At 42.3% G+C, this 22,087-nt stretch overlaps 1 protein-coding gene across 1 annotated transcript in view; it reads left to right on the forward strand.

Moving 5' to 3' along the window:
- LOC122801887 (sodium/myo-inositol cotransporter-like) overlaps positions 1–22,087 on the forward strand; it is a 483,912-nt gene that overhangs the window by 167,695 nt on the left and 294,130 nt on the right. The window lies entirely within an intron of this gene.

Consider the following 22,087-nt stretch of genomic DNA (forward strand, 5'->3'; position numbering starts at 1 on the left):
TCTTCTTCCTGTGCCTTCCATTACCACCAGGGAGTTTCTGAGAATTCTGGGTTTCGTGGCATCCACCATTCCAATGCTCCCTGTGGCTAGAAACCACTGAAGCATTCTCATATGAAATTTGAAGTATTTGTAGTTCCTTTACTTCCTTGCATGAGACACTAACTTCTCTTGTGGATTCAGCAGTTGTCTCTGAATACAGGGATCCCTTGTCCTCCCCAAAAATTCTTCATAGACTCCTCGAACATGGGATGGGGGTGATTTTTGACTCCATAAAGGTACATGGGGGTGTGATCACTTCGTCAGCTGAAGGAGAGCACATCAATATCAGATTTGAGAGCCCCTCTGCTGACTCTTCAGGCCTTTCAGTCTCTCTCTTCTCCAGGGCCTCTCAAGGTATTTGCAGACAATACCAGGGCCTCTCAAGGTATTTGCAGACAATACCACAGTGATGTGGCATATCAACAAGCAGGGCAGAACAAGATTTCCCTTGCTGGTTGGCACTGTGATGCCTGTGCCCTGGCCCAGCTGTCAAGGAGCCTCAATCCTCACCACCAACACCAGCGAGGGCGTCTCATATATGAGGAAAGGATAACAAATACACACAGTAAAGTGCAATTTTCTTTAAGAGCACACAGAAATCAGTCAGTCTGGGGCTGGTCGCTCCCTTGCTCCCCAGGTCCCCAATACGACTCCCCACTGGCACAGCTATAGGGTCCAGATTTCAGCCTAGTGGGCAAGCCACCCTCTCTGTCCAACCAGTGCTTCATGTCCCTGCCCAAGAAGCTCACACACACACACACACACACACACACACATACACACACACACACTTTAAGATAAGAGTTTACACAACTACACAGACACTTCTGGGGAAGGTTGGCACAGGTTCTCCAGCTGTGCCCCTTTTTAGCCAGACTATACGGTAGTACCAGCTGCCACCACCCACTAATAATTATCAGCTACTCAAAGGCCCTTAAAAAGGTGTCCAATTATTACTGTGCAATATTATTATCCAATTGGTAGATGTGACTAAACAGTCTAGGCTTATTTAGAGTGACTTGGACAGTAAACTCTATAAATATGTAATGTATTCTAGAGCTTAACTTATCTCTACATAAACCAGCCACAGTTAAAATGTTTTAAAATGTTTAATAATAAGTAATTAAAACCACAAGACAATACTTTCTACTACACAGTCAGTGCTAGTCGAGTTCAGAGATCACACAAAAATACTTAAAATAATTCAGTAGTGCGGTTCTGTCATAACAGAAAAAAAACATTTAGTGTAATCTTTCTAGATTCTAGCTATCTCTAAAAGAAAACACAAGTCTAAGATAACTTGCATGTGAGCAAGAGGCAGCGCTGTGAGTTGGATGATCAAGACAAAAAAAGCTTAATCTCTGGTTCTCTGTTTAAATTGAAATTGCAGTTCTGATAAGCATTACATCATTCTTTTTCACTTTCTTGGAGATCCCAGGCTATACATTAACATCTCCCTTTTGTTATCTTGCAGCCGGTCAGGAAACAAAGCCATAAAAATGCATATGCATGTTTAAATCTAGCAATTTAGCTCTTGGTTAAAACAATAGAAAGAATGTTTTCATCTAGACTTTTCGGCACCACTGTCTACTTCAAACGGTCACCACATGCTTTACTTTGGTCAGTAGAGTGCACTGTTGTCATATTTATTTCCAGCTCCACATGTAACAGTATTTCTTTACATTTAAGACAACACGCCTGTAGTTTACATTCATATTTACAAATGACAGAATTATCTGCAGAGCAGAATTCTGTCTGGCTAGGCTGGCAGCCTTCACAGACACTTCTGCTGTCAAGTGACTGTTCAAGCATTTTATATCCCTTGAACATTGTGGCAGACATTCTGAGCAGGCCCTTAACTCAGTCTCAAGAATGGATACTTAACAGGGATGTGTTTCTGGACATTATCAGTGGGGTACTCGTAGGCCACAGTGGTGCAGCGGTTAGCGTTGTCGCCTCACAGCAAGAGGTTCTCCCGTTCAATTCTCCGCTGGAGCGCCTTCTGTGTGGAGTTTGCATGTTCTACCCGCTGTCGAGTGACGTTAAAGACATGCAGGTAGGTGCGAGCGTGAATGGGCGTGCCTTCTTTGAAGGTTGGGCATCAGGCTGACAACTCGGCACCGTAAAAATCCACTGCCAAGCATGAGCGGACCGGAGTTCCGCTGTGGCGACCCCTAACTGGGAGAAGACGAAAGACTATCCACCAGTGGGGGGTACTCCTCAGGTGGATCTTTTTGCCTCCCCTCTGAACTGACAACTTCCCCTGTTTTGTGCCAGAGTCTCAGGTCTCTGGTGTGGAAGGTGGATGCTCGCTTATTCTCTTGGAAGGGGATGTTTCTTTATGCATTCCCTCCCATTCCTCAGATTCCAAAGGTCCTGTCCAAAATCCAACAGAATGCTCCCAAAATCCTGTTGGTGACTACCTTTTGGCCACGACAGGATTGGTTCCCTCTTCTGCATCTAGCCAGGGGCAATTCTCACAAGTTACCTCACAGGATGGATCTAATCACACAACATAAGGGATCGCTTATCCATTCCCACCTGTCCACACTTCAACTTACACTGTGGGTGATAAGACTTTGATTCCTCATAGACACCTTTTTTCTGAGGACATGCTGCAAGTCCTGTAGGAGGCCAGGAAACTTACAACTAGGAAATCCTACTTATCCAAATGGAAGAGTTTCTTTTTGGTGTCTCTGTTGTAACCTGGACCCACTTACTGTGGATGCTCCTTGGTTCTCTTTTGTGTTAGTTGCTCAATGCCTATTCTTCTGTTATGGCCCACCTATCGGGTATCTCTGCTTGTCTGCCTTTTTCTTCTCCTTTAGCTGCTAGATTTCAGATGTTACAATTTCTTAAAGGCATCCTTAATATTAGAGTTTCCAGGAAGCCTGTTCCTCCTCCCTGGGATCTTAATTTTGTTTTGGAGAAGTTGATTCAGGCTGCTTTTGTGCCTGCTGCTTCAGCTTCCTTGCAGCATTGCTCCTGGAAAACTGTTCTTTTGTTAGTGCTAGATGGGTGCCTTGAGTTGCAGGCCCTTATGGCTTTTCCTCCTTTTTTGATTTTTCATTAGGACAGTGTGTCCTTGTGCACTAACCCTTCTTTTATGCCAAAGGTGGTTAATGAACTATCACTTGATCAGTCTTATTAACTTGCCTACTTTTTCCCCTCTCCCCAAACTGACAGAGGGTGCTGCATACTTTGGATATGCATAGGCATCTTAGCCTTGGTCATATCCAAATAAATTATGTCAAAATCTGATCAGTTATTTTTCTTTTCATCCTAGATCTTTTGGGCTTGCTGTATTCAAGCAAACTATTTATTCTCGGATTTCTAAAGCAATTTCCTTTTGTTGCACTTTTCATGGTGAGAGCCTTCCTTTTTCAGTTAAGGCTCATTGTAATAGAGCTGTGGCTTTTTCCTGGTGCCTTTTTTCAAAGGCTTGTATACTAATTTATTTTTGAGCAGCTACCTGGACTTCTGTGTATACCTTTACCAAGCATTAAAAGTAGGGTGGTATCTCTAGAGCTAGGGCTGGTTTTGATAGTTCAGTTCTTCATGATTTGTTTGGGGACGCTTCTGACCTTTCCTTCTCCCAGGTTTCCTCTTGAGCTTCGGCACCCTCCCATATCATTAAGAATACTACAGCAGTGAATGCAAGGACATAGTGCAGTTGTGTAAAATCTTACAGTAATGGTAGATGTCCTTGCCTTCACTGCTGCAGTATTAGCTCCCTCCCTCCATCTCCCTAGCTCTTTACCTTCCTGATGTGGACGTTACCTGTTGGGTTCCTTGGACTGGTGTTCCTCCTCTGACAATCCGTTCTATTTTTGGTAAGCCTGAATGCCACCTTTATGCTCTATATTACGCAGGAAGCATACAGTGAGAGTTGGCATACCTTTTAAATTCAGAAGTCTTTGGAAGGCTGGCTAGACTTCGGGCTTCTGTGGCAGGGAATCCCATATCGTTAAGAATACGGCAGCAGTGAATGCAAGGACATCTGCCGTTATGGTAAGTGTTAGAAAAATATATAATAGTAATATGCATGCTTAGTGCATTCGAGGTTTAAAAGGGTTAATACATTTATTCTGTTCACACTGCATGAATCTGCACAGCTATTAGAAACTTAACAAGAGACATTTCATTTCTGCTAATGTCATGAGACTTAAAGATATATTTCATTTCTGCTTATACCATGAGAAAATATGCAGCTGCTAGAAGCTTTGATAAAGAAAACAATAGATGCTTGAAAGTATAAACCATAGTCAGCATTACTTGTACTAAAGCTAGAAATGTACCTTGAATCTAGACAAAATGTAACACATGTATTAGAACTGTACAACTGAAGAATTGAAAAGTTAAGATAGGCTAAAATAAGCCCAAGGCCAGGTTTTTTCTCAAAATGTTTTTGCAAGATAGCAAATAATCCGATCAAGTCAGCAGTAAGTCTGGTACCATTTTCTGTGAAACATACAGAAAGCTGTGTCCAACTACGTCAGCAATGGAATAGTAACATTTTCTGTGTGACATTAAGAGAACTGTATAAGAATAACATACTGATCCTCGAAGAGCCAGACAAATCTTGTACCTACATGCTTTGTCTCCTTGCTGCAAGTAATAAAGGGTGCCTTGCTTGAACCTAACGTGCATTGGTCTTTGAAGTTTTTTCCTTTTACAGATTGGTCCTTCGGACCGGAACCCTCTCTTCACCTCGGATCAGACGGCCAGGTGGTTGAAACCGTACGGGGAAGAAACCAAATCGGTTCTTCTTATATAGAAAGTCCTCCGACTGAATTGTCGATCAAAAGAGGCCAGCCACTTTCTGATCTGTGACTGAAGGACGGGTCTCCGCGAATCGGTGATCAATCACGTAGGCTCAGGTAAGGTGAATCTACTTTTTTCTGTTTTCTTTTAGATCAGGGACTAGATGTGTATTGTTTTTGTCAGATTGTATTTTTGCAAGTCAGGGACAAAAAAGATTACTGTCTTGTCATAAATCAGGAGAAACAGAATAAGTAGGCAGTCATTCTGAAGAGACAAAATCCGTGGTACCACGTTAAAAATTAAGAGAAGTTAACGTAACGATCAAAGGGTAAAACAAATGGGTAATAATTGCACAAAAAGACCCCAAAACCCACCGTTAACGGAAGACGCAAAATATATGCAGTCGCAGCGCGCCGACAATATTAGATATTATTCAAAATGGGTTAATAAATATGAGTTTGATGGGAAATTAGAAAAATCCTCGCTTATCAAACCGCTCAAACGATTCCAAGGGTCGGGTAAAAAAGCAATGTCGATTAGGAATTCCTCAGGCACACAGGTGGCTGGAGGAAGTAAACCATAGGGAACAAAAAAACATTCAAAAGCAATGTTTTTAGATAGGGAGGATAATAACTTAGTAATAGCATCAGCACCTCCGCCTCCCTTACCAGAATATGAAGCAAGTGAACAGATTAGTCCACCCCCACTATATCCTGCGGTCACTGAAGATGGAGATATTGTGAAATTAAAACTGACTAAAATTAGAGATCCCATCAGGACCAGGTCCCGAACAAAGGCAGGTAATTCAGAAGAAGGTATCGAGTTATGAAGAAATATGCCCGCTTATAGAAGTACCCAATCCTCGGGCAGGTCAAGACAATCAGGACCCAACTATCTTAGTGTATAGACCTTGGGCTCATGAAGATATCCGGAAAGCCACTGAGGGAATTCCCCATCCAAAGGTTAATTTCAGAAAATTCTCAGAAGATTTACAAGGAATGAGGTTGAGTTATAACCTAAACGGAGAAGAAATAGAAAAAGTAGTTAGACAAATTGTAGGGCCAGATTGGTATATGATTAGTGGGAACTGGACTCCCCATGACGCTGTACAAAGACCCCTCCCACATAGCAGCGCAGAATTAGACACCAGAGTAAAAGGTCTTACAGACCGCATCTCTGAAAAAATGGAAACCTAGGGCAGACTGGACTTGCATTAATCAATGCATCCAACAAGAAGGTGAAACAATTGATCGGTATTATGTCAGATTGTTAGAATGTTTTAATACTGTGGAATGCAGGTTCCTGAAGATCAAACACAATATTCCCCATATGAACAGCAGTTAAAGAATGCATTTTTAAAAGGCAGTAGTATGGCTATAAGCAGTTTTATTACAAAACACATGGTAGACCATCGTACAAGCAGGTTACAATCATTACTTGAATATGCTAGGCATGCCGAAAGGCATTTTAATAGCAAAAAGGAAAAGAAAGCTCAAGTATTTTCAGTAGAAGATGGAGCAGAAGTTTATGTAGTACAATCTGGGGAAAAAGGGCAAGAAAAACGCGCAGGGAAACAAACAATCTGATCAGCGATCAGAGGACTTTGAAGGGCGGAAAAAAGCGGAAAAAAGGGGAGAATGTTTGTTTTAAATGCAGTAAAAAGGGACATTTGGCAAGGGATTGCAAGAAAAACAAGAAGGCAACAATGGAAGGCGAGGGTCAGGACTGACTACATGGTAGTCAAGAATCACTAGAAGGGGCTAGCGAAGAAAGGACAAATGTGATAAAGGGAGTAGAGGAAGTGCAGGAAGTTAGTGACAATGAAGAAAATGAAGTATTAGACCTAGCTTTATTGAGCTTGGAGCTCTATTTAGCAGACACGAAACCAGAAGTTACACTCTTGGTAGAAGGGAGGGGGGGGTCAATTTTTTGTGCGACTCAGGGGCATCACGAGCCCTGATACACCCCTCCAAACTGCCAGAAAACACAGAGTCACTTGATTACATACTGGTCAAAGCAGCTAATGGACAGCTGTATCGGGAGCCTCTCTCCCGTAACATTGCAATAACTGATCCAGTTTCAGGATTGACACAAAGAAGCAAAATTGTAGTTTCTTATAACCAAGAAGTAGGTACAGTTACTATAAAGGCTGTCTTCCCCAAATATGTTGTTCGTTGTAACACTTCCAATTACTCCACTTAAAAATGAAACGATTAGCAATAATCATCACCGATGGCTACAACAAATAACTAATTTTATTGTAGCACAAAAAACTTGTGTTAATTTGTTAACTTGTGTTAATCTGTTCTTTACTTTTATGTGTTTTATGTCGTTTCAAGTTTTTTGTGCTACAATATAGCCATCGGTGATGATTATTGCTAAACGTTTTCATTTTTAAGTGGAGTAATTGGAAGTGTAACAACGAACAACATATTTGGGGAAGACAGCCTTTATAGTAACCGTACCTACTTCTTGGTTATAAGTGACTGTTGACTCGTGGACTAAAATTGTAGTTTCTGCAAAATGCCCAGTAAACCTCTTGGGCAGAGACCTCATGTAGCTATTTGGTATAGCAGTAGTCCCAACCATGCAGGGTATTGAAGCACAGCGACAGATTAACACCTTTATAGTGCAATCGGAGGGTGAAATGTTTTATTGGTACAGCCAGGACGTGGTTACGACTGGTCCAGAGACTGTGACCAAAGAGTTAATGAACCTAGCTATCAGCAAGTTCCCCTCTCTTGACATTGATAAGCAGCACCTGTTGCACTGTACCCTGTATTATTGCAACATACCAGGACCTGATAAGGAATATGAGCAAGAGTTATTTAAGAATCATGCAAACAGATTGATATTGCGTAACCTGTACTGGGACACAGAAGGGACAGTGTAGCCAGCTGTTCATTGCCCCAGGAGTTCTTTGCACTTTATAAATCTAGTCGATTACCACATGTTAGCTTAACCAAAAACAGAAATATAGAATGGGCAGACCTAGGAGAAAAAGTCACAAGATGGGAAAAACAGACAGAACTAGAACTGTCAGAACAAGGAATACAAGTACAAAAGTTGAATTGGATAACTCAGACTAACCCAGCTGTGCACTTGCAGTCTAGCGAGAACAGCTGATTGATACTCCTATTAAAGGAGGAAGAGAATGCCTTACGAGACATACCAGAGACTCTCTGGTCAACAGGGAAATCAGATGTAGGACTCATTTGTACAGCGGGACCAGTTACCTTCACGCCAAAGTCAGCATTCAGACCACAAAAAAGACAGTATCCCTTAAGAAAAGATGCGGAGGCAGGGATAAAACCTATTATAGCAACCTTACTTAAAGGAGGGATACTAGTAGAATCTCCCGATTCACCATGTAACACACCCTTATTTCCAGTTAAAAAGGCCAATGGAGAATGGCGTATGGTCCAGGATTTACAAGCCGTAAATGATGCAGTAATACCAAGAGCACCCACAGTGCCAAACCCACACACCCTGTTGAATGATTTGAAACCTCAGCAAAAATATTTTTCTGTGGTAGACATCAGCAGCGCGTTTTTCGATACCGATACACCCTGATAGCCAGTATTGGTTTGCATTTACATTTCAGGGGAAAAGGTATACATATATGTGACTACCACAGGGATATTGTGAAAGTGCAACGATATTCTCACAAGAAATGGCAAGCAACTTGGCGGGATTCACCCCAACAAGAGGCAGTCAGATTTTACTTTATGTTGATGACATCTTGCTGACGGCCCCCACCAAGCAGGATTGTAGAGAAGATACCATAGCACTTCTATGATTTTTAGCCGCTGAGGGACATAAGGTAAATAAAAATAAACTGCAGCTTTGGAAAAAACAGGTCAAATACCTAGGATATGTAATATCCAAGGAAGGTAGAAAGTTAGATGAGGACAGAAAAATAGCAATTTTGCAAGCACCAAAACCCACTACCAAGAAGGAAACAATGTCCTTCCTGGATACAACTAATTTTTGCCGGAGTTGGATTCCAAACTATGCCTTGGAATCTGCACCTCTGACTGACCTTGTATATAAGAAGCCTATGGCAGCGCAAGATATGTTACAATGGACACCAGAGGCAGAATCTGCCTTCTGTAAACTAAAGCAGCTAATAGCATCCTCATTAGTTCTGGGATTGTTAAACTACCATAAACGTTTTTTCCAAACTGTAGATTGCAAGCAGGGTTACATGACATCAGTGTTAATATAACAGCATGGGGATAAGCAACGCCCCATTGCTTACTACTCATCACAACTAGACCCAGTGGCACGGTCCTTACCCCACTGTGTACAAGCTGTAGTTGCAGCTGCAACGGCAGTGCAGGCTTCAGCCTCATTGTTCTACCCTCTCACTTTGAGAGTACCTCATGCAGTCGTGATTATTTTACTACAAGAAAAGGTGGCATATCTTTCCCATGCTAGGCATCTTTCCTGTATGACTATATTATTGAGCCAGCCTCATATGACAATTGAACGATGCACGACTTTAAACCCTTTTACTCTGCTCCCGACCCCTGCAGATGGCACAATGCATGGCTGCCTGCAGGTAATTGATCAAAATACACTACCTAGAAAAGATTTCACGGACGTCCCCTTGGATGATGCCGAGGTGACATACTACGTGGATGGCTCGTGCAAAAGGGGTCCTGCAGGACAGAACCTAGTAGGATATGCAGCAGTCTCTGATACTGGTATTATAGAAGCAAAACCTTTACCCCACATCTTAGCTGCACAGGCAGCAGAATTGATTGCCCTGACACAGGCATGTACCTTAGCAAAGGGTAAATGTGTAAACATTTTTACTGATAGCCAGTACGCTTTTTCTACTGTACATGTTTTTGCGCAACAGTGGAAAAACCAGGGAATGATAACATCTATTGGCAAACCTATAAATCATGCGCAGTTTATTTTAGATCTTTTAGAATCTATTCAGTTACCTCAGAAAGTAGCCATTTGTAAATGCACAGCTCACACCAAGCAACAAGATAGAATTTCAAAAGGTAATGCGAGAGCTGATACAGCTGCAAAACAAGCAGCCACAGAAGTATTTCTTTTAAATGAGGAATTACAACCCTCTGAAACTTTAGATCTAGATATGTTAAAAACAATGCACACACTCACTACGCAAGCTGAAAAACAGCGATGGATAAAACAAGGAGCAATCCTCGAAAAGGGGCTGTACATCTGTAGAGAGGGAAAAAAGATACTACCCTTTAATTTGTTCTGCTATGCAGCATTGTTGAGCCATGGGCAGTGCCATGTCTCAACAGGGGAGATGGTGCAGCTGGTGAACCAGGTGTTCACAACGTACGGATTTACAAACTACTCTAAAAAAATTTTCTTTGATGTGTCAGATTTGTAACAAACATCATGCACAGGGGGCGATAAAGCCCAAACAAGGGAGTTTCCCCACACTACCATATCCATTTCATACTATTTGTATGGATTTCATAGAATTGAACAAATGTGAACAAGAAGTATTGTCTTGTCATTGTAGATATGTTTTCCAGATGGGTGGAAGCCTTTCCAACCAAAAATCCAGATGCAGCTACGGTGGCAAAAGTACTTGTCAAGGAAATCATTCCTAGGTTTGGTATTCCGTAAAGAATCTACAGTGACAATGGTACACACTTTGTAAATCAAACCATACAGCAGTTGAGTAAGCATTTTGGTATTTCTTTAAAAAATCATTGTGCATACCATCCGCAATCTGCAGGGCTAGTTGAAAGGCATAATGGTATACTGAAAAACAAATTGAGAAAATTAATAGCTGAGACAGGAAAAACTTGGTTGTATTGTTTACCCCTTTCACCGTTGAGCATGAGAACTGTCCCTACAGCAAAAGAATTGACTCCTTTTGAAAAACTATTTGGAAGGGCTTATTATACACCCCAGTGTAAACTTCTCATGTCATCAGACCAGGAAGCTGATTTTTACACTAGCTGAATATATGAAAAAGTTGTTGAGTTCTAAACATCTGTTGCAGTCAAATTCTGTTTCAGATAGAAAACAAACCGAAACATCAGAAGTGGCAGTGACGCCAGGAGACTGGGTGCGGATCAAAATTATCAAGCGGAAAAATTGGGCTTCGCCAAAGTGGGAAGGTCCCTACCAGGTGCTTCTTTCGACACCCACTGCAGTCAAGATAGCAGAACGAGCTTCGTGGATACACCTTTAAGAACTTTGAGTTGGACAAAATTCTTACCTCTGCATCGGGGCCCTCAGCACAAAGTCTGGCTACAAAGGGGGGGTCAGATCAATAGGACTGATCCGTCTCAACCCCAGTGAAGAAACCATCGGTGCTGAAGGTCCTATTAGGGCAGAGTAAGAGCACGTGTCCAAAGTAAAAATGACTGAATCCAGTAAGATCCAAATACACCTACTTGGAAGAGCTGGAAAAAACAGAAATGCAGAACAACCATTTCCACAAAAATATTGCATAACCATCCTGTTGACACTACTAGTGACCATAATCCTTTTGTTGTGGCCATTCCTTTTCTCAGCCACACAAATTGAACTGAACAAGCGTGCAGAGTGGCACCCAAACTTTAACACTTACCAGGCAATCAAATATGTGTATGCTGAAACCTTCAGTGTTTCGAATTGCTGGATTTGCACAGCTTTACCAACAGCATATGGGGGGGGTTACTGTTAACTTCAGTTCCCCTAGGAGCCAAGAAGACCTGGGAAAACCTAATTCATGATACATCAGATGTCACATCACAAGATAAAGTAGCATTGCACTTGTCTGTTCGACAGAAGGGAACTGTGTGTTTTTATAAGAATGATACAGTCAAGGTGGGTTGGAGCAATTGCAATGTGACTGTTCCGTATAGATGCTACACTAAACCTGATAACATCGGATCCTATTGCAACACGACCTATGATTCATTTGTTGAACTGATGCATAGGACAATTGGTGAAGTAAAACATAATGCTGACCTCTATAAGCAACTGTCCATAATTGACAAAAAAATGTTTCATGCAGTCTCAGGGTATAGTAAAGTTACTACTAAAGTAGAAGATTGTTACTTTATATGCGGTAGAAAAGCATATAAATGGCTACCTGAGAAATGGTCCGGCAGTTGTTTTTTGGGGTACCTGGTTCCGGCCATATGACACACAGCAGTTTTACCTCAAGGGAAAATTCGGAATGTTCGATAAATCAAGAAGCCTGTCAATCCAGTGGGGCAAATCAGTGAGCGCTGGAAAAACCATCATGCTGTGGGCAATGGACTGTCACACATGGACTTGAGTGATACTGTTATATCGTGGGCAGGTGTACTGCCAGCATATGGAGCAACAAAATCCATCTGGGAACTGAGAAAATTGTCTAAGCTTCTTGAAATAATGAGCAATGCAACATTTTCTGCCCTAGAATTGGTGACTGATGAACTGACTGCCATGAGAACAGTGGTGCTTCAAAATCGCATGGCTCTTAACTTCACCCTAGTGGCGAGAGGAGGTACATGAGCTTTAATCCAGGAGGAGTGCTGTTCGTATATTCCTGTCCACAAACACGAGCTAGACAACCATCTTGATCAGCAGGTGTCAGCCAAGACCAAACCAGGACCAAATCCATTGATGGACTTTTTCCAGAAATTGTTTGGGGGTTGGGGCAGCATCCTGATGAACATTCTGATTGCCATCTGTGTAGGAATAATTCTACTGGTGGTATGTGTGTGCTGCTGCATCCCCTGCATAAAAAGACTGATTAAAAAATTTTATTGACATTTCAGTTCCAGAAACCTTATACCAAGATGCTGAACTTGAAGAATTGCTAAAAAGTAAGATTTTACACAACTGTACTTTCTCTTCCTGTCTGCAGTAAAGACGGTGGAAAACAGTTTCATACCAGTCTGTCTTTTTTACAAGAACTGATGAGCTCCTTACTTGACTAAGTTACCCGTATAAGATTGTCAGCAGTACCTGACTACAGATTTCTCTATCTGTGGTATGTCATTCAGTACTGACAAATTCCTCTCCAAATTATGTGAGAAGTTAATCTTTAAAAAAAAGTGGGTGGTCTTTCCCTTCCTTTGATTCCATAGCAAGGAAATTAAAGTTTCATAAAATACAAACAGGTTTTTGGTGCCATGTTGTAGGGGGAAAGTAGCCTAAGAGCTGAGTTGAACTGTTGGAGAAAGTGGAGTTTTCCTTTAGTAGGTTTCTGTTTGAGAAGAGATGAAAGACAAGTTAGCAGCAGTAAAGAAAAACTTCAGGAACTGTTATAAGTATATGAAAAACAGAGTGACATTTATTCATGGAAACTAAAGGTGTCTGTTACTGAGGTGAAATTCCAAGCCATAGACTGAATTTGGCAATTTCCATGATTTGCTTGATATGAAAATAATTTTGTAGCATACAGTTATCAAACCAGGGACAAGTTTTTAATAGCACTTATCTCATCAGAAACTGTGGATCTCTGCATAGCAAATTAAAGTACTGCTGTTCACTGAAGAAGTACAAAAGATAAAATGTTAGATGGTTAGTGTGAATGCATTTCAGCATTACTGGTTTTAAAAAATTGTTCTGCACTGCAGGAGATAATTCCAGTCTTGTTTATTGGCTATGATTACACACATGAAATGAGGAAGTGTCCAGTAACTAACCGGTTCTGCAGAAGTTGTGGTAGAATCATATAACAAAGAAGTGAAAAAAATAGTGTTCAAAAGACTCTACTTGTTAACCAAGTCAAAACACGAAACTGAACAGTTTGCTGGTACCTTTAAAATGGAAATATTTGATGCTATTAATTCGGTGAATAAAAAAAGTCGTACAACAAGATAATTAGACTAGCAACAAGAGCTGAATCTTTATAAAGAACTGAATGTAAATAAGCATATGTGCATTATGTAATATATCAAAAATGTTTTAAAAATGCAAGTCTGATAGGCATTGAAAGGAAAGCAGTGTGCAGATTATTTTCATATTTAGGACATCATGTTTATGTCAAAAACTAGTGATATGTGATGACAGTAACCAAGTGTAAAATAACCTTTTTCATTCCGTACCAAGTCACAGAAGTACTTTGTCTAATATTTTGAGTCATTTGGCGTTTTAGAAGTAATATGTTGAGGCATACTCACTGTGTGCAAGCATTGAGTTAAGGCATAAAGGAAGATTTCCATAGTTGTCTGTGATAATGTACATAGCTGTAGCAGAAATATATTGTACGAGTATACTTCTGTGCTGATAGTACATGTTCCAAGGGAAAGCACCAGTTACTGTTAGTAGAAGAATCGAGCTGGAATTAATGCAGATGGAGGAAATTCTTAGAATGGAGAAAGTAGTACAACCAGTAATTCTGAAGACATGACGTGCATTTGTATTTATAGAAGCAAACATAGCCAAAGAATGGACGAGTAGTTATGATGACTGTTTTGAAGTAGGATATGATCTGCATTTGTATTGATTCACACTATCTAAATAAAGTGACCTGAAAGAGAACATCTGTTTCTTATAGATGTTCTTCGTGTTTCACTGTTGCAGTCATTACATTTGGGTAATCTATTGGCATGTTGCCTCAGTTGGCCTGATTAAAAAAGTCTTGGGTCCTGTGTTGGTTGCTGTCCCTTCTTCCATGACGTCAGGGGTATAAAACATGCAGCCGACGCCATTACATCAGTCTTTCTTGCCGTGCGGTGCCCGAAGCAGAAGCAGTTCGCAAGTACCGGTTGGCCGACTTCTGAAATTTTCGTTTTTGAGTTTCAGAACTGAAGTCTTCAACTAAAAGCTAAGTACCCCGTTGGGGAAACTTTTTCTTGCTCCTTACCGATGTCAGTAAAAGTTAATAATTGTATTACTTGTGGAAAGCGCATACCTCATAAGGATTTTCATTTGTACTGTATTCCTTGCTTAGGCCTTGACCACGACATACCTTGCTGTCAGTTTTGTGCTTTAATCAGTGCACTATCCGTCGTCCGTACATTTTTGCTTCTAAATATTTCGGTTCTCTGTTTAATTATCCAGAAACGACATTGGTTAGCCATCCGACTACCGGAGTACTGAAAAAACACAAAGAAAAAGACAGAGACATGCCGTTTAGGTCTAAAACTGCCGACGACGCTCCTCCTAAGCCAGTCGCCAGTTCGCCAGTACTCAGTGAGGCGCTTTCGCAGCCCCTGATACCCGCTACTTCTGATTTGCAGGCCTCTACTGAGACCCATTCGGAGTCTGGTATGCCGCGAGATGCTTCACCTATGGAACCCGCGGATGTCTCTACCTTGGATGGGTCCGGAGCCACTGAGCAGCACCGGCTTCTGAGGGTGTATTCAGGCCTGCAGATTTGTGTATTAAACCGACACCACCTTCAATATTGAGATAAAAATCTCGAACTATGCCTAAAAAAAACCAATATATCAAAATGGCTGAAGATTTAATTACTCTAATTAGGGGTAGTCAACCCCCCCCCCCCTTCTAAGAGGCCTAGGACTGAATTTGACTATGAATCTTCTGAACAGGACTCGAACAGGATTTGTCCATATCTTCTTATGATGACTCTGATGCAGAGGATTCCATTCCTTCTGCTTCTCCCCCTGTGGAATTTTCTTTTGGGGAAACTACATACCTCAAGGGAGCATTTCCACTAGGAAAGTCAGGGTTTTTCTGAATCCAAAAAGAGGCTTAGGGATTTCCTTCTTCCTTAGCATAGGCCTTTGGCTATACCTCCTGTACTAGACATTGTTGATGTGTTTTCAGAATCCATTATGGTCCCTGATTCCCTGCTTCCAGACCCTTGTAAGCCAGACAGATACTACAGGGTTTCTGATTCCCACAAATTCCTTTTCAAAAATTCTTTTATGGACCCTGAAACAATTTCTCAAGGGCCCAAGGGTGTTAAGGCTTCTGCTGCTAAAAATCTTACCCCTTCTGATAGAGACTCCTGAGCACCGGATAGATGGGGTAAAAAGGTTTATACTTCTGCAACCTTGGCAATCAGGGCTTTAAACCGTCAATTCCATATGCTAAAATATCAACAGCATGTCATGGGAGTGCTTAAACAGAAAATTATGTTTATTTCTGACTGTGTGGAAAATAAGGGATTTACAGGATTTATTGCATTCAGCTGAACAAGTTGGAAAACATACTTTGCAATGTGGTTTTGATTCTTTGGAGGCCTCTTGCAGGGCTGTTGTTGCTGGGTCTGTGCTTAGAAGGCATGCTTGGCTTAAGGAGCAATCTCTGCTTGATCATGTTAAAGCAAAATTGTTGGATGCTCCTTTGCAGCAGGACCGTCTGTTTGGCAATAAGGCTGAAGAAGTTCTAAAAAAGATGGAAGATAAAACTAAATCTATGCAAACTGTGAAAGATTTCTTACAAATACAAACTCCAAGATTTAGTAGGCACTGGCCTACTAAGAACTGGTCCTTTCCAGTTCCTTCCAGAGCCACTCAAGCCAAACCCAGACATTCCAAAAGCACCAGGTTTCAGTCCCAAGGGACTTTCAGAACTAAGCAGTGGAGTACCTCCGCTTCCAAATCTGGAAATAACATGACACCTCCCTATGGTAAACAGTCTTAATGACTTTCCTTTACAATTACTAAGCACTTACCTCTTTGCCGCCCCTTTGGGGGAAAACTGGCTCTTCATGCAAAAAGACTGGCAACTTATAACCCAGGACAAATGGGTTTTAAATATAGTGTTCCAAGGATACATATTTTACTTCCGCACGTTGCCAACTCCAAACAGATGGCCAGACCTGCCCCCAAATCAGTGGGCAGAAGCTCAGAAAAAAGTACTTTCCCTCCTAAACATGGGGGCAATTCAGCTAGTACCAGAAGAGGAAAAGGGACAAGGTTTCTATTCCAGACTTTTCCTGATACCCAGAAAAGACAAATCATGGCGTCCAGTTCTGGACCTGTCTACTCTGAACACATTTCTGGACATTCCAAAATTCAAGATGCCGACTCTTCACCAGTTGCTTCCTATGCTAGGCAAAGATGCCTGGTTGGCAACTCTTGATTACCTGCATATCCCAATCAGGGAATCTTGTAGAAGATACCTCCGCTTCAAAGCAGGCTACTTGCATTATCAGATGTTCTTCGTCTCACATTGCTGCAGTCATAACCTGTGGGTAGTCCGCTGTCCTCGGTCGGCCCGAATACCAAAGAGTTAGGCTGGCGTCGGTCATGGGCGCCCAGAGCTGACGTCAGTACGTAGTAGTACTTAAGCGCATGACCGACGCCATATCCTCAGTCTTTCTTGCCGCGTGGTCCGAAGCAGAAGCAGCGTTTGCAAGTGCCGTTCGGCGTTCTGAAATTTTCAGTTTTCGAGTTTCAGACCGAAGACCAAGTTGGGCTAAGTACCCCGTTGGGGAAAATTTTTGTCTTTTCTTGCCTCTGTTAATCCGGATGTCAGAAAAAGTTAATAATTGTATTTCTTGTGGGAAACCGATACCTCATAGGGACTATCATTCTCTCTGTATTCCTTGCTTAGGGCCTGAACACGACGTAGTCGGTGCGCTTTGCTAGATTTAATAAGCGCACCATTAAGCAGATTAGACTGTGCTAGGCTTGTTTTCGGTGGCGGTGTAACTACAACATGCCGTCGGATCCTCCGATGCCCGCTACCGCAAAGCGAAAAGATAAATCCTTAAGGTCTAAACCGGATGAGTCGTCTGTTGCGGACGCCGGTTCTATGGAATCTACGGTTGAATCTGTGGATCCAGCCGAGGTCTCGGCTGAATCCCAGGGGGAACCTTTAATTTTGCAGGAGTTGGCCTCTCAGGAGTTAGGTCAGGCCGAGGGTGCTTCTCAAGTTTCTGTGGTTCCATCCTTACAAAAGGTTATTAGGCCTTCTATTTCAGTCACTAAAGGCCCTGCTAAGGCTAGACCTGGTATTTCTGAGTGCAGCCACAGCCCTGGTTCTTGGGTTCTGTTCCTAAAAGCATATGTTGAAAATGGCAGAGGATTTGATTACTTTGATCAGGGTTCTATGCCCCTCAGAGAAGAGGCCTAGGGTGGAGACAGATTTAGAGGAATGGAACATTCCTCAGATTACTCTGAGTCCTCAGCTGAGGATATTCAGGATTTTCCTCCCTATTAGGATTAGGATGCAGAGGATTCCTGTCCTTCTGCTTCTCCTCCAGAGGATTTTTCCTTTTCGAAACCTTGCATTCCATGAGGAGCATTTCAAGTGGGAAGGTCAGGATTTTTCAGATTCTCATAAGAGGCTTAGGAATTTTTGTTTTGCCACAACATAGACCTTTGGCAATTCCCCCTGTTTTAGATGTTGTTCAGGATGTCTTTTCTGAAGCTTCCCTTAATCCTGATTCTTTACCCCTGCCCTGTCAAACCAGACAGGTATTACAGAGTTCCTGAGGCGCATAAATATTTGTATAAGAGCCCTAGAGCTGACCCGGAAACTATTATCCAAGGGCCTAAGGGTGTCAGGGCTTCTGTGGTTAAGAATCCAGTTCCTTTGGATAAAGATTCTAGAGCACTGGATAGGTGGGGTAAAAAAGTGTACACCTCTTCTACGTTAGCTATGAGGGCTTTAAATTGCCAATTCCATATGCTGAAGTATCAGAACTTTCTGTTAGGTCAATTGCAATCTAAGGTAGATGCTTTATCTGAGGGTATAGAGTGTAAGGAGTTGCAGGACTTGGTTCATGCTTCAGATCAGGTTGGTAAACATTCCCTGCAGTGTGGCTTCGATGCCCTTCAGGCTTCTTCCAGGGTAGCTGCTACTGGTTCAGTTATTCGTAGACATGCCTGGCTTAAAGATCAAAATTTGTCAGAACATGTTAAAGCTCGGATTTTGGATGCTCCCCTTCAATCTGAAGTTCTTTTTGGTTCCCCTGTGGAGTCAGTTTTGAAAAAGATGGAAGACAAAGCTAAGTCTATGCAGACAGTTAAGGAATTTTTGCAAGTGCAGAATTTTTGCAAGTGCAGCCCCCTAAGTTTAGCAGGAATTGGCCTGCTAGAGGATGGTCTTACCCTTCTTCAGATTTTCAGTCTAAGGGCAGATCTAGACGTGGTAGGGGCAGGGCTCACGCTCAGGGTTCTTTCAGACCTAGGACTTGGAGTTCTCCTGCACAATCTTCTGGTGAGGGCAGGGGTCAGCCTTTTCGTAAACAGACCCAATGACCTGTATCTCCAGCTGCCAGATCCTTCCTTTCTGGCAGCTCCTCTAGGAGGAAAGTTGGCACTTTTCAGGCAAAATTGGCATTTGGTCACCCAGGACAAATGGGTGTTGGACATAATAGATCAAGGCTACAAGTTTTATTTTCACACTTTTCCCCCTTTCAGAGGCATGCCAGATGTATCTCCTCGACAAAGGCTGGAGGCTCAGGAACAAATTTCTTTGCTTTTACAGATGGGGGCAATCCAGGTGGTACCTACGTCAGAAGAAGGCCTAGGGTTTTATTCTCGTCTATTCCTAGTGCCAAAGAAAGGAAACACTTGGAGGCCAATTCTGGATTTGTCCATTCTCAATACATACCTAGACATTCCAAAGTTCAAAATGTTAACATTACAGCAACTTCTGCCTCTGCTAGGCAAAGATCACTGGATGATAACTCTGGATCTCAAAGAAGCCTATCTTCACATTCCTATCAGGCCCAGTTGCAGGAGATTCCTGCGTTTTCGGGCTGGCACTTCTCATTATCAGTTCTCTGCATTGCCCTTTGGTTTATCTACTGCACCCAGGGTGTTCACAAAGGTTCTGGCTCCTGTAATAGCTTTCTTAAGGCTGAGGGGAATTCAAATTTATCCTTATCTGGACGATTGCCTGATTCTTGCTCAAGACAAAGACAAGTTACTTCAACAGCTACAGTATGTAATGGCAGTTTTAAGGTGCCTAGGGTATTCTGTGAACGAAACAAAGTCCAGTCTAGTACCCTCTCAGGACATGTGCTTTCTAGGTGTGAGACTGAATACAGCCTCTCAGATGGCTGTTCTGACCCCGGACAAACAAAGAACTCTTCACCTCTACTTCCAGCAATTATCAGTACGGTCCAGGCTGACTGCAAGGACAGTCCTTCAAGCCTTGGGGTTCATGGCATCTTGCATTCTGGTACTTCCCAATGCCAAACTGCATATGAGGAAGCTACAATGGTATCTCAAAAGTGTATGGACTCAACACTGCCACGATTTGGACACTGTCATTCCAATAATACCGTGCATCCAGAAGGAATTATTGTGGTGGGCACAGGAATGTCACCTAAACAAGGGACTCTCTGTGACCCGACCAGAGGCGAGTCAGATCTTAACGACGGATGCCTCAGACCTGGCTTGGGGAGCACACTTAAATGGGAAATGGATTCAAGACACGTGGCCTCCCAAATTACAGCATTTGCATATCAACATGAAGGAGATGTTAGCAGTCCAGTTTGCCCTGATGGCTTTCAAGGGCCTACTTCAACCAGGACAGGTGTTGATTCAAACAGACAACACTACAGTCATGTGGTACATCAACAAGCAGGGGGGGACCCATTCTTACCCTCTTTGCAGACAAGCTATGATATTGTGGGAGACTGCTCTGGGGTTGCACATCACTCTTCAAGCACGGTTTCTGCCTGGAGCACAGAACTCCACAGCAAATGTATTAAGCAGACAAATTGTGGATCCCCACGAGTGGAAATTGGATCCTCAGGTATTTCAACAGTTGACAGTGGCTTGGGGAATTCCAGACATAGATCTGTTCGCTTCTCCTCTAAATTTCCAACTACCAAAATTTTGCACAAGGATGTTTCACCCAAAAGCTTGGAAAGTGGACACTCTATCTTTCAGTTGGAACAACCTTCATGTCTATGCTTTTCCTCCTCTGCCTCTCCTTACCAAGGTACTCTTGAAAGTCAGGAGGGACAAGCCTTGCATGATTTTAATAGCACCAGATTGGCCACGTCAGCACTGGTATCCTCTGCTGAGAAGTCTAATTCAGGAGCCTCCTTGGCCTTTACCACAGCTTCCTCATTTGTTGTCCCAGTCAAGCAGTCATTTGCTCAATGTCAGGGTGCAGTCCCTGCATCTAACGGCCTGGCGTATTCTGTTTTAGAGCCTGTGGGTTCTCAGCTTCCCCAGCAGGTTTTGGATGTCATTTTGGAAGCTAGGCGGCCTAGCACTAGAAAAGTTTATGCTGATAAATGGAAGAGATTTTTTTCTTTGGAGCACAACAAAGGATTTTGATGTCTTGGTACCTAATTTGAGTTGTACACTGCAGTACCTTACTGAATTACTGGACAAGGGTTTGTCGTTTTCCTCTGTGAAGGTTCATGCTGCAGCCATTTCTGCTCACTATGATTGTGACCCTCCTTTATTTTCTCACCCTTTGTTTAAGCAATTTCTTAGAGGGCCAAAAAATATAAGACGCACACGTTGAGGTCCTACTCGTTCCTGGGATCTCAATTTTGTGTTGGAGAAGCTTACTTTGCCTCCTTTTGAACCTGCAGCTACGTCTGAATTGAAGTTTTTGTCTTGGAAGACTGCCTTTTTGTTGGCCATTACTTCTGCCAGAAGGGTATCTGAATTGCAGGCTCTCATGGCAGTTGAACCATTTCTAATATTCCATAAGGATAGAGTTTCTTTGCGTACTAACCCTACTTTCATGCCAAAAGTGATTTCTAATGTGGCCTTGAACCAGTCTATCCATTTGCCTACCTTTTATGCTGATCCCCAAAATAAGGGGGAAAAAATCTTGCATTCTTTGGATATACACAGGCAGTTACGTTATTATTTGAGCAGAACTAAGGAGTTCAGACAGACTCAACAGTTTGTTACTTTTGCTTTGGGTTCACAAGGGAAAGCTGTTTCAAAGCAAACTATTTCAAAGTGGATTGGTAATTGCATTGCTTTTTGTTATTCTCATCATGGGAAGAATGTTCCTGCTGGGATTAGACCCCATTCCACTAGGGCTACGGCCACTTCTACTGCTTTTTTGAGGGGTGTAGCTACTAAGGACATTTTGGAAGCAGCTACTTGGAGTTCAGTTCATACTTTTACTAAGCATTATCATCTCCCTCTTTTCTCCAAGTCCAGGGCTGGGTTTGCCACTGCAGTCTTACAGGGCATGTTAGCAGCCCCTAATGCCTTTTAGTTTGCCAGCCTCCCTTTTCCTTTGCTTTAGGATTCTACCCACAGGTTATGACTGCAGCAATGTGAGACGAAGAACATAGTACAGTTTTGTACCTACCATAAATGTAGATGTTCGAGGATCCACATTGCTGCAGTCAACCCTCCCTCCTTCCCCTCTTTGGTTTGGGGGTGTTGTTGTTGTTTGTTATTATTATTTTTCTCCTTTTGTGGCTCTGGCCTTTTCTTTTTAA

This window comes from Protopterus annectens, chromosome 5.part0, assembly GCF_019279795.1.
Source record: "Protopterus annectens isolate FY-2018-M chromosome 5.part0, PAN1.0, whole genome shotgun sequence".
Taxonomy (NCBI): Eukaryota; Metazoa; Chordata; order Ceratodontiformes; family Protopteridae; genus Protopterus; species Protopterus annectens.